The sequence below is a fragment of the Schistocerca serialis genome, chromosome 7 (genome assembly GCF_023864345.2).
Source record: "Schistocerca serialis cubense isolate TAMUIC-IGC-003099 chromosome 7, iqSchSeri2.2, whole genome shotgun sequence".
Lineage (NCBI taxonomy): Eukaryota > Metazoa > Arthropoda > Insecta > Orthoptera > Acrididae > Schistocerca > Schistocerca serialis.
The window spans coordinates 474,680,630-474,689,712 of record NC_064644.1 but is presented as its reverse complement, the minus strand read 5'-3'; the positions used below and the strand labels follow the sequence as shown (position 1 = coordinate 474,689,712).

Genomic DNA, 9,083 nt, shown 5'->3' with positions numbered 1-9,083 from the left:
CCGGTAGTAAACAAGGAACTGTTTTGTTCAACATTTCTTGGCAGTTGTAAAAAGACATTTATCACATACGCTCTTAGACTTCATGGAATTTATGTCTTATGGTTTGTAAGTTATTTGCTTTCATAATGTAGGGAGCGGAAGCAGTATAGTGTTAAAAGCTCGCCGGAGCCGCGATGCGTACGGCGCGAAGCGGCGGCTGCGCAGTGCAGGTGCGCAGTGACTCATCCCGGCCCGGCGAGCCGGGCGGCGGGCGGCGCGATTCGGCGCGCCAGTGCGCCGCCGACCACCACGCAGTTCGGAGCTACCGGACAGCAACAGCGCCCCGGCCAGCGGCGGCAGCCACACTAGCAGTAGTAGCAGTTGCGGCGGCGGCAGCGCCCCACACTCGGCCGAGACGGCGTCTGGCGGCGGCATGCGGTCCCCGCCGGCGGCGCGCCCCCAGCGCCCGGGCTCGCTGCCCGGACCCGACCCCGGCGCCAGCTGCTCGGCGGCCCCCGGCGCCGACGCCGACCCCGACCCCGAGGTGGTCGACGCCGCCTCCAAGTTCGTGTCCGAGCTGCTGGAGCGCGCGCAGCAGGAGGCCTCGCGCCGGGCCAGGGAACGCTCTGCACAGGTGCGTCCCCCAGCTGCGCACATGCCGCATATCCCGTACGAGACCCAAACAAAAAGGTTTATCCACGTTACTTCCTTGCCGTCGGTCTCAAATCGTAATCTGTGTAAATAGCTTCGGTCGTATCCCAGGAAACTGTTAAATGGCGGGCTTGAGTGTGTGAGCTCTCGTCCCTCCCTCTCCCACCGCCGCCCCCCCCCCCCCCTCCCCGTCCCCAACCAACCATGAAATTTTGTAAATCTTTGAACATAGCTGCTGAGAGGTTCAGTGACCGTGTCAGAATTATATTAGAAACAAATAAGCCCTCGGTCACAAATATTAAGCCAAAATTGACCAGGTTTCGACGTCACTATGAGCGTCGTCTTCAGAATTAAACTAACTGTTCAAAACATATTAGGTATATAATACATTAATAAAATTAATGTTTGTACTGACTGGAGAGATGCAGTACTTACAAGTCATATTTTAAAAAATCTAAGCCGGAAAGGCGACGTGATGAATAGTCAATAAGACAATAAGATGGCGAGCCGCTAAGGGCTGCTCGTACTTGAGTAAACAAGAGTTGCAAGTACGAGCAGTCCTTAGCGGCTCGCCATGTTACTGACAACTATTCATGACATCGTCTATCCGGCTTAGATTTTTTAAAATGTGACTTGTAAGTACTGCATCTCTTTCCAGTCAGTACAAACTTTAATTTTATTAATGTAATATATATCTAATATGTTTTAGAACAGTTAGTTTAATTCTGAAGACGACGCTCATAGTAGCGTCGAAACCTGGTCAATTTTGACTTAATATTTGTGACCGAGGGCTTATTTGTTTATAATATAACATGAAATTTTGGTTGTAATGACAGACTTCCCTCTAGCGTATCCCGAGGTCTAGGCTAGGTTGGAAGGTGACAGTTTGGGTGTGAAATGGAGGACACGAATGTGAATGTGAAATAAACGTTGTGGTATCACATTTATCTCTAGTGTAGCCTGATGGCTACATTCACGCACTTTTCGTTAAGAAAACTAAAACTTCGAAGTACAGGGTGTCTCAAAAGGTTCGATACAAATTTAATGTGTTATTGCATCCAAAATAATTAAGATAGTCACACTATGTTTGACTTATCTAATATCTCAATAAATGGTTCAAATGGCTCTGAGCACTATGGGACTAAACATCTGAGGTCATCAGTCCACTAGAACTTCGAACTACTTAAACCTAACTAACCTAAGGACATCTCACACATCCATGCCTGAGGCAGGATTCGAACCTGCGACCGTAGCGGTCGCGCGGTTCCAGACTGAAGTTCCCAAAACCACTGGGCCACACTGGCCGGCTCTAATATCTCACAAACCTTATGTGCTACTCAGTCAGTTTCAAAATGTGCATGTTTGGTGGCACGCACAACATCCAGTCTGTATTCAAGCTCTATCCACACTCAGGAAAACATATCCGCATCAACTGTGACAATAGCAGCGACGATTTCGTGTTTTAAATCATTTATGTAGTTAACAGGTGTTTGGTAGACTCCGTCCTTGACAAACACACGTAGAAAGAAGTCCATCGGTGTAATGTCAAGTGATTTAGGAGGCCAGGGAATTGGACAACCCCTGCCAATCCAGCGATCTGGGAACATCTCGTCCAGAAAATCTCGCATGCTTTCTGACTGCATAGAATTCCAAAACGTCCGCGTGAGTGATTGCTCCCTGTACAGTGTTTGGAAGTTTGAACTTTTGTGTCCGATTTGGTCTACATAAACCATTCCTCACTCGGAGCCTCTTCTTGAACCGGTTTCATTATACTACATTCACAACAAACTGCAACACACAAAAACAAAACTTTGTGAGTTTGTCTGTCACGTAAGCCAAACATGGTGTGAATATCTTAATCAGTTTGCGTGCTATAATACACTGAAGCTGTACTGCACCTTTTGAGAAACCCTGTAACTCCAGTAATGTTCTACAACAGACAAGTGTCCAACGAGTATTTTGGTGCATATTATGTATGTATGTAGCACATAAATAAAGAAACTGATAGAATGACACACTACATAACTTTTACCGCCTATATAATCTCTCCATATCTCGTGCAAGCCCAGATTCATTCGTACTCAACGGAAATAAATCGTCAGAGATGTGTTAAATGTTTAGACGAAAGTATAAGAGTGGCTACGTCCCTCTCCATCCCCTGACCACTTCAAGTCTTGGCCGTGGTGACAGAGTGATCTTTAGTGTAGCCTGAGGTCTAGGGTGAGTTGATGGTTGGTAAGGTGGTTGTGAGTGGGCGAAGCCAAGGAATGCGATTTCGAAATGAAGGTTGTGGTAAGACATTGGTCTTTGGTGTAGCCTGATATCTACGTTTGTACAATATTTATCTCACTTTGCCATATTTAAGGCACTTTTAATTATAAAAACAAAAACGGCAAGGCAAACTCAGAAGACGTATATAATGGACAAGTCTCCAACGGATATTTTGGCCATATTATGTACGTATATAGTTCATGAACTATAAAAAATACAATGGGTGCCACTTACTCCTCACATTCCATAAATCACTGCGTATCCCGAGAAATTCACCTTTGGAGGCTACATCGTTCTCAACACAGGCAAGTCGTCAGCTGTGTAAGTAGCTTCGGGCATACTCCAAGGAAGCGTTGAAGATCCCTTACTGCTCAGGTCATACGAGTTCTTCGGTAGTATGAATGGTGTATCACATTCTGTTCGCAACTGTGGATATTAGCTCTAGTTTCTGGTAGTCGGTGGAAGCTGGTTTTCTCCAGTATGGAGGCGACAAATCCTCCTAACTCGGTTGAGGTCAGAACCTACAAGGCTGGCTTAAAGCTTTCTGACTTTCCATGGTGGGCAGTGTTTTGGATTGGAGATTTACTAAAACCCTAATAGAGGGAGAAAATTTCTACGCTGTGCTCTGACTGTAATAAATAATTTCGTGGAGAATTTTTGGAGCTATGTGTCAAGTTGTCTCCTGTAGGCCGGAGTGTTTTAAATTGTTTAACTGTAATCGGGAGATGGTGATTCTTCGTGATCAACAAAGTTACCTTTCAAATACAGAATTCTGTTCAGTCCTTTCCCAGTTTTATAGGTGGCTGTTGCCTTTCAGTGCACGATAAAAAGTGTCATCTTATCAGAGTGTGGAGCCATTGGCTAGATGGAGATGACATTCACTGAATGAACTGGATTTGACCAAGTTTAAACAAGGAAATACATTCCACTTGTTTCCATGGAGATTTGAGTGAGTGACATTGTCATTTGACGTATTGGTGTTATACTGTGTTCCTGTTTTGTTGTCGTGGACACTATCTGAACGAAGTTGCTAGGTTCCAGATGGCGCTGTACATATTCCGGTTCAGTGGTCGGTTCTTTAAATCTTCCTAAAAGTGGTTAGATAGATGGAGGGCTTTTTAATGATTGCAGTAGCGAGAAGTTTTAACCCTGTCTCGCGTGTCAGAGCTAGGCAGGCGACACTCATTTGGAACGATTAGATAGTACGGCGAGGCAGATAATTAATCCGAGTCAGCCAATAGACAATTCCAATTAAATATGCGGCGCGGTGCGTCGTGTAATTTGTCTCGCGCGCCGCGCATCGCCAAGAAAGTGTGGACTGGATTCTGGCGGCGACCGCAAGCGTGACTTCTTCAGACGCCGCCGTAGCTGCGAGGCACTGGAAACGGGGACGTTGCACAATCTATACAGGTTGAGCCCGAATTTCACCGACAACATTTCAGAGGTTGTTCAGGGGTATTGGCTCTGAGCACTATGGGACTTAACATCTGTGGTCATCAGTCCCCTAGAACTTAGAACTACTTAAACCTAACTAACCTAAAGACATCACTCACATCCATGCCCGAGGCAGGATTCGAACCTGCGGCCGTAGCAGCAGCTCCGTTCCAGACTGCAGCGCTTAGAACCGCACGGCCACACAGGGGCATTATCTGAGTATTTTTTAACGTACAAGAGAACCGTGATCTCCGGTGGCTCATTGCTGAGTAACAACACTGGATGATTCAAAAAGAAAGAACAGATTTCAGATGTTCATTACAGACAAACTATAAAAGATGGAACACATTGCACATGTCTCTGGATAGAGGAAGGTTCAAAGTTCTGACACAACTGCGTTACTGTTTGTGGCAGTATCCTGACTACATCACAACAGAAATTGTTTTGTGTGTCGGAATTTCCGCGAAGTCAATCCATTGTTCAAGTGCAACGTGCCTTCCGCCGTCGATTGAGCAAGTAACTACCTCTGCACAATCAGATAAATGACTGGCATACAAAATTCTTGATTGCTGGTTGCATATGCAAAGGGAAGAGCATAGCATGGCCATATATGTCTGATGGAAATGTCGAGCGTATCCGAGATGCGCTCACACAGAGGCCTCGGAAGTCCACGAGACGTGCAGGCCAGGAACTTCAACTTTCTCGAACGACGGTGCAGCGTGTTCTGAAACGATACCAGCTTATCAAGCCTTACAAGTTGCAGTTACTGCAGCAATTGCGTCTTGGCGGCTATAACAGAAGGTACGAATTTTGCATTTCAGTTTTCCGGGATATGGCAGAGGACACTTTCTCTGAACAACTCATCTTTTGCCGCACGGGATTAGCCGAGCAGTGTAGGGCGCTGCAGTCATGTACTGTGCGGTTGGTCCTGGCGGAGGTTGGAGTCCTTCCTCGGACATGGGTGTGTGTGTTTGTCCTTAGGATAATTTAGGTTAAGTAGTGTGTAAGCTTAGGGTCTGGTGGCCTTAGCACACACATTCGAACATTTTTGACTCATCTTTTCGAATCGAATCCACGTTTCATCTATCGGGTTAAGTAAACCGCCATAATGCAAGAATTTGGAGGTCACAAAATCCTGGCGTCTTCGTCGTCGAACGAGAAAGAAGCTCACCGTAACTGAATGTGTTTTGTGCCATTTCTGTTCATAAAATTTACGGACCTGTCTTATTTGCCGAGAAAGCTGTGACAGGGATGTTATTATACCTGGACATGTTGCAAAACTGGTTGTTTCCTCAACGTGACGAAGATTCCAATGGTGTCATTTTTATGCATTACGGCGCCCTGCCACAAATTGACTTTGAGGTGCGGCGTTATCGTAGCAACACCATCACACAACTTGGATTGGGAGATGTGGCAACAGGATCGTGTTCATTACTTTTGGCATTCTAAGTCACCAGTCCTCACACTTTGTAATTATTTTCTATGCGGGTACATAAAGCACTCCGTCTTCAGGCTACGAGTGGCCTACCGGGATCATTCGACCGCCGTGTCATCCTCACTGAGGATGCTGATAGGTGGGGCGGAGGGTCAGCACACCGCTCTCCCGGTCGTTATGGTGGTTTTCTTGACCGAAGCCGCTAGTGTTCGGTCGAGTAGCTCCTCAATTGGCATCACGAGCCTGAGTGCACTCCGAAAATGGCAACAGCGCATGGCGGCCTGGATGGTCACCCATCCAAGTGCCGACCTCGCCCGACAGCGCTTAACTTCGGTGATCTCACGGGAACCGGTGTATTCACTGCGGCAAGGCCGTTGCCGCGGGTACGTAAAAGACAATTATTTGTCCTACCTATGGCAACTACTCTTCAAGAGTTGAGAAATCGAATTGTTGGAGCTGTCGATTCAATAAATAGGGACTTGTTGATTCGTGTGTGCAATGAAATGGACTACCGTTGCGGTGTTTCTCGAGCAACGCATGGTGCTCATGTTGAGTGCAAGGTATTGTGTCTGTGCGAACATAAAATTTGAACCCTCCACTATTCATTGACATGAGCAATGTGTACTATCTTTTATAGCTGTCTGTAATAAAAAAAAACTGAAATGTGTTCTTTCTTTTGAATGACCATGTATAATTAAGTTCTGTTCACTTACTTACCACAAATACCTTAGTTTTCGTGAAAATACTTGCACGACAGTAAAAAACCGTGCAATATATAACGAACAAATGCACAACACAAAATACAGCGTAATGCAACCGCCCTTTGATGGAAAAGTGCTGCAGGAACAGGCCAGCATAGCGTTGTCCTGCCGCTCTTCGACTGCATTCACAGAATTAGGTTCAAATCGGCCAACTTACCCACATTGCTGTGGATAACTGTTAACGTACAACAATCACTGAAGGCAAAACAAATCCTATCAGTACTGAATGCAAGCTTGAGGACTCTTGTCAACAGCAGGCACCGTTAAGTGCACGGATCAAGTTTGTTTCCAGACGACACGCACAGGACATACTGTCGACGTTTCCACTGGTGTGTGGACATTATCTGCGCAACACAGACACACAGACAAATTACGGTAAGAAATGAAACGAAATGCAATTACTCTGTAAGGGAGCGACCGGTAACCACGGGTCCTTTATGCGAAAATACTCAGAAAATATACCTGAACAAACTCCGAAATTTTGTCGGTTAAGTCTGCATGCGTGCTGTACGCGACAAGTCGTAACGCCGAGAGAGGGGAAGCGAAATGTTTTGAGACATGAAAGTAACGACATATAGTGTATGGACTAATAGTAGATCCTCGGTACAAACAAATGTCACGTATTATGCGTGACTGGGCGAAAGGGCCACTTAGATTACACCATAGACGGTGAACAACTACAATAATAAATAAATAAAAAACTAAGATATTGCGGGTTGAGGTAATTAAGATGGGAAGACGCTATACAATTTGTACATGGGGAAGTAGATGCCAGGCTAAAGTTTATATTAGGACTGTTGATATTTTTCAAAATATCGATAATCCCATATATCGATATAGTAATAATATTTTTATCCGCCTTCGATTTATCGTAAAATGTATAGATACATCGACGGATAAAATATCGACTGACCAGCCTATAAAATTATCGGCTGCACATTATAAATATACTGCCGGTTTTAGATCTTTGTATTTAAGTACAGATTTTAAGTACAGATTCCATGGACTGCAAAGAGAACCAACAGATCAATATTGGAGGAAATTAAACCAGATTTCTCCCTGGAAGGTCTAATCTTAAAACAAAAGCTGACCTACTTTGAACACACAATTCGAAGGCATGCCTCGCTGAAAAAAACATTAATGCTGGGGAAGATTGAAGGAACTAGAAGAAGAGGACGTCAGAGGATGTGATGGATCGACGGCATCACAGAAGCAATGTGTTCCAACCTGGAAGGTCTACGGGAGAAAGTGCAAGACAGGAAAAAGTGGCGTGATTTGGTTCATGGGGTCACGAAGAGTCGGAACCGACTAAACGAATAGAGAGAGAGAGAGACAGATTTATTATTAGATATTCTGTACATCGACAAGCTAGCTGCCTGCTTACCTTCCTTACAGCAAGAACTGAAAAGAAAACGATGCACTTTCACGCTTGGCAATAACCACTGTGCTAACAATGATAACTGCATGTAAGTGGCACAATTACAGCTGTCCGATTGGACCGTCGTTCGGTTTAGTCACGTATCGGATTCGTCTGCAGCACTTCATGCCGGATTCCTCTTTTTTCATTTCTGCAAACGCCAGTAATATAGCAACTGCAGTGTCAAAGTCGCGAGGTGAAGTTAAACGTTGCAGTTTCTATTGATAGCACCGATCGCCGATGAGGTCATAATTTCCCTTCACACGTCTCCGCCCACCTAAAAACGAATCTTGTCATTTAGACTATGGTCATCTTTTTCAGCAACTGTTTGTGAAAATGCCGATGTGTAGAAATAGCACGCTAGTTGCGTCAAAAATTGTTTTTTAAAGCAACTGGTATGCCATTTCTCTACATCGGAAATCTTGGTTGTTCCATTCACACTGCCACTCCCCAGTGAAATATGACTTTTTCTTTGTGCCACCTATATTTGCTTCACCCAGTCAAAGAGAAGGACTGGACGTGATGGGAGCTCAAAAAGTAGTAGTGAAAGGTTATCACCATTTCGATATCGATATACTGATATAACGAGTAATAAATCTCGTCGAAATCTATAGATATCTTTTCCGAATGTATCGATATATCGATATTATGTCAACAGATCTAGTCCACAGGAATTTTTGCCAGGAAATATAATTAATCCACGTATGAGGTACGTTACCAAGTCTTTATTTGGCCGATTATTCACTGCTAGTCAAAGTCTGGCAACCAAGCCAGGTACAATAAATACAGGGTTATTACAAATGATTGAAGCGATTTCACAGCTCTACAATAACTTTATTATTTGAGATATTTTCACAATGCTTTGCACACACATACAAAAACTCAAAAAGTTTCTTAGGCATTCACATATGTTCGATATGTGCCCCTTTAGTGATTCGGCAGACATCAAGCCGATAATCAAGTTCCTCCCACACTCGGTGCAGCATGTCCCCATCAATGAGTTCGAAAGCATCGTTGATGCGAGCTCGCAGTTCTGGCACGTTTATTGGTAGAGGAGGTTTAAACACTGATTCTTTCACATAACCCCACAGAAAGAAATCGCATGGGGTTAAGTCGGGAGAGCGTGGAGGCCATG

General features: G+C 44.7%; 1 pseudogene; it reads right to left on the bottom strand.

Moving 5' to 3' along the window:
* Positions 1-6,031: 6,031 nt before the first annotated feature.
* LOC126413346 (5S ribosomal RNA) lies at positions 6,032-6,149 on the bottom strand (annotated as a pseudogene).
* Positions 6,150-9,083: the final 2,934 nt, after the last annotated feature.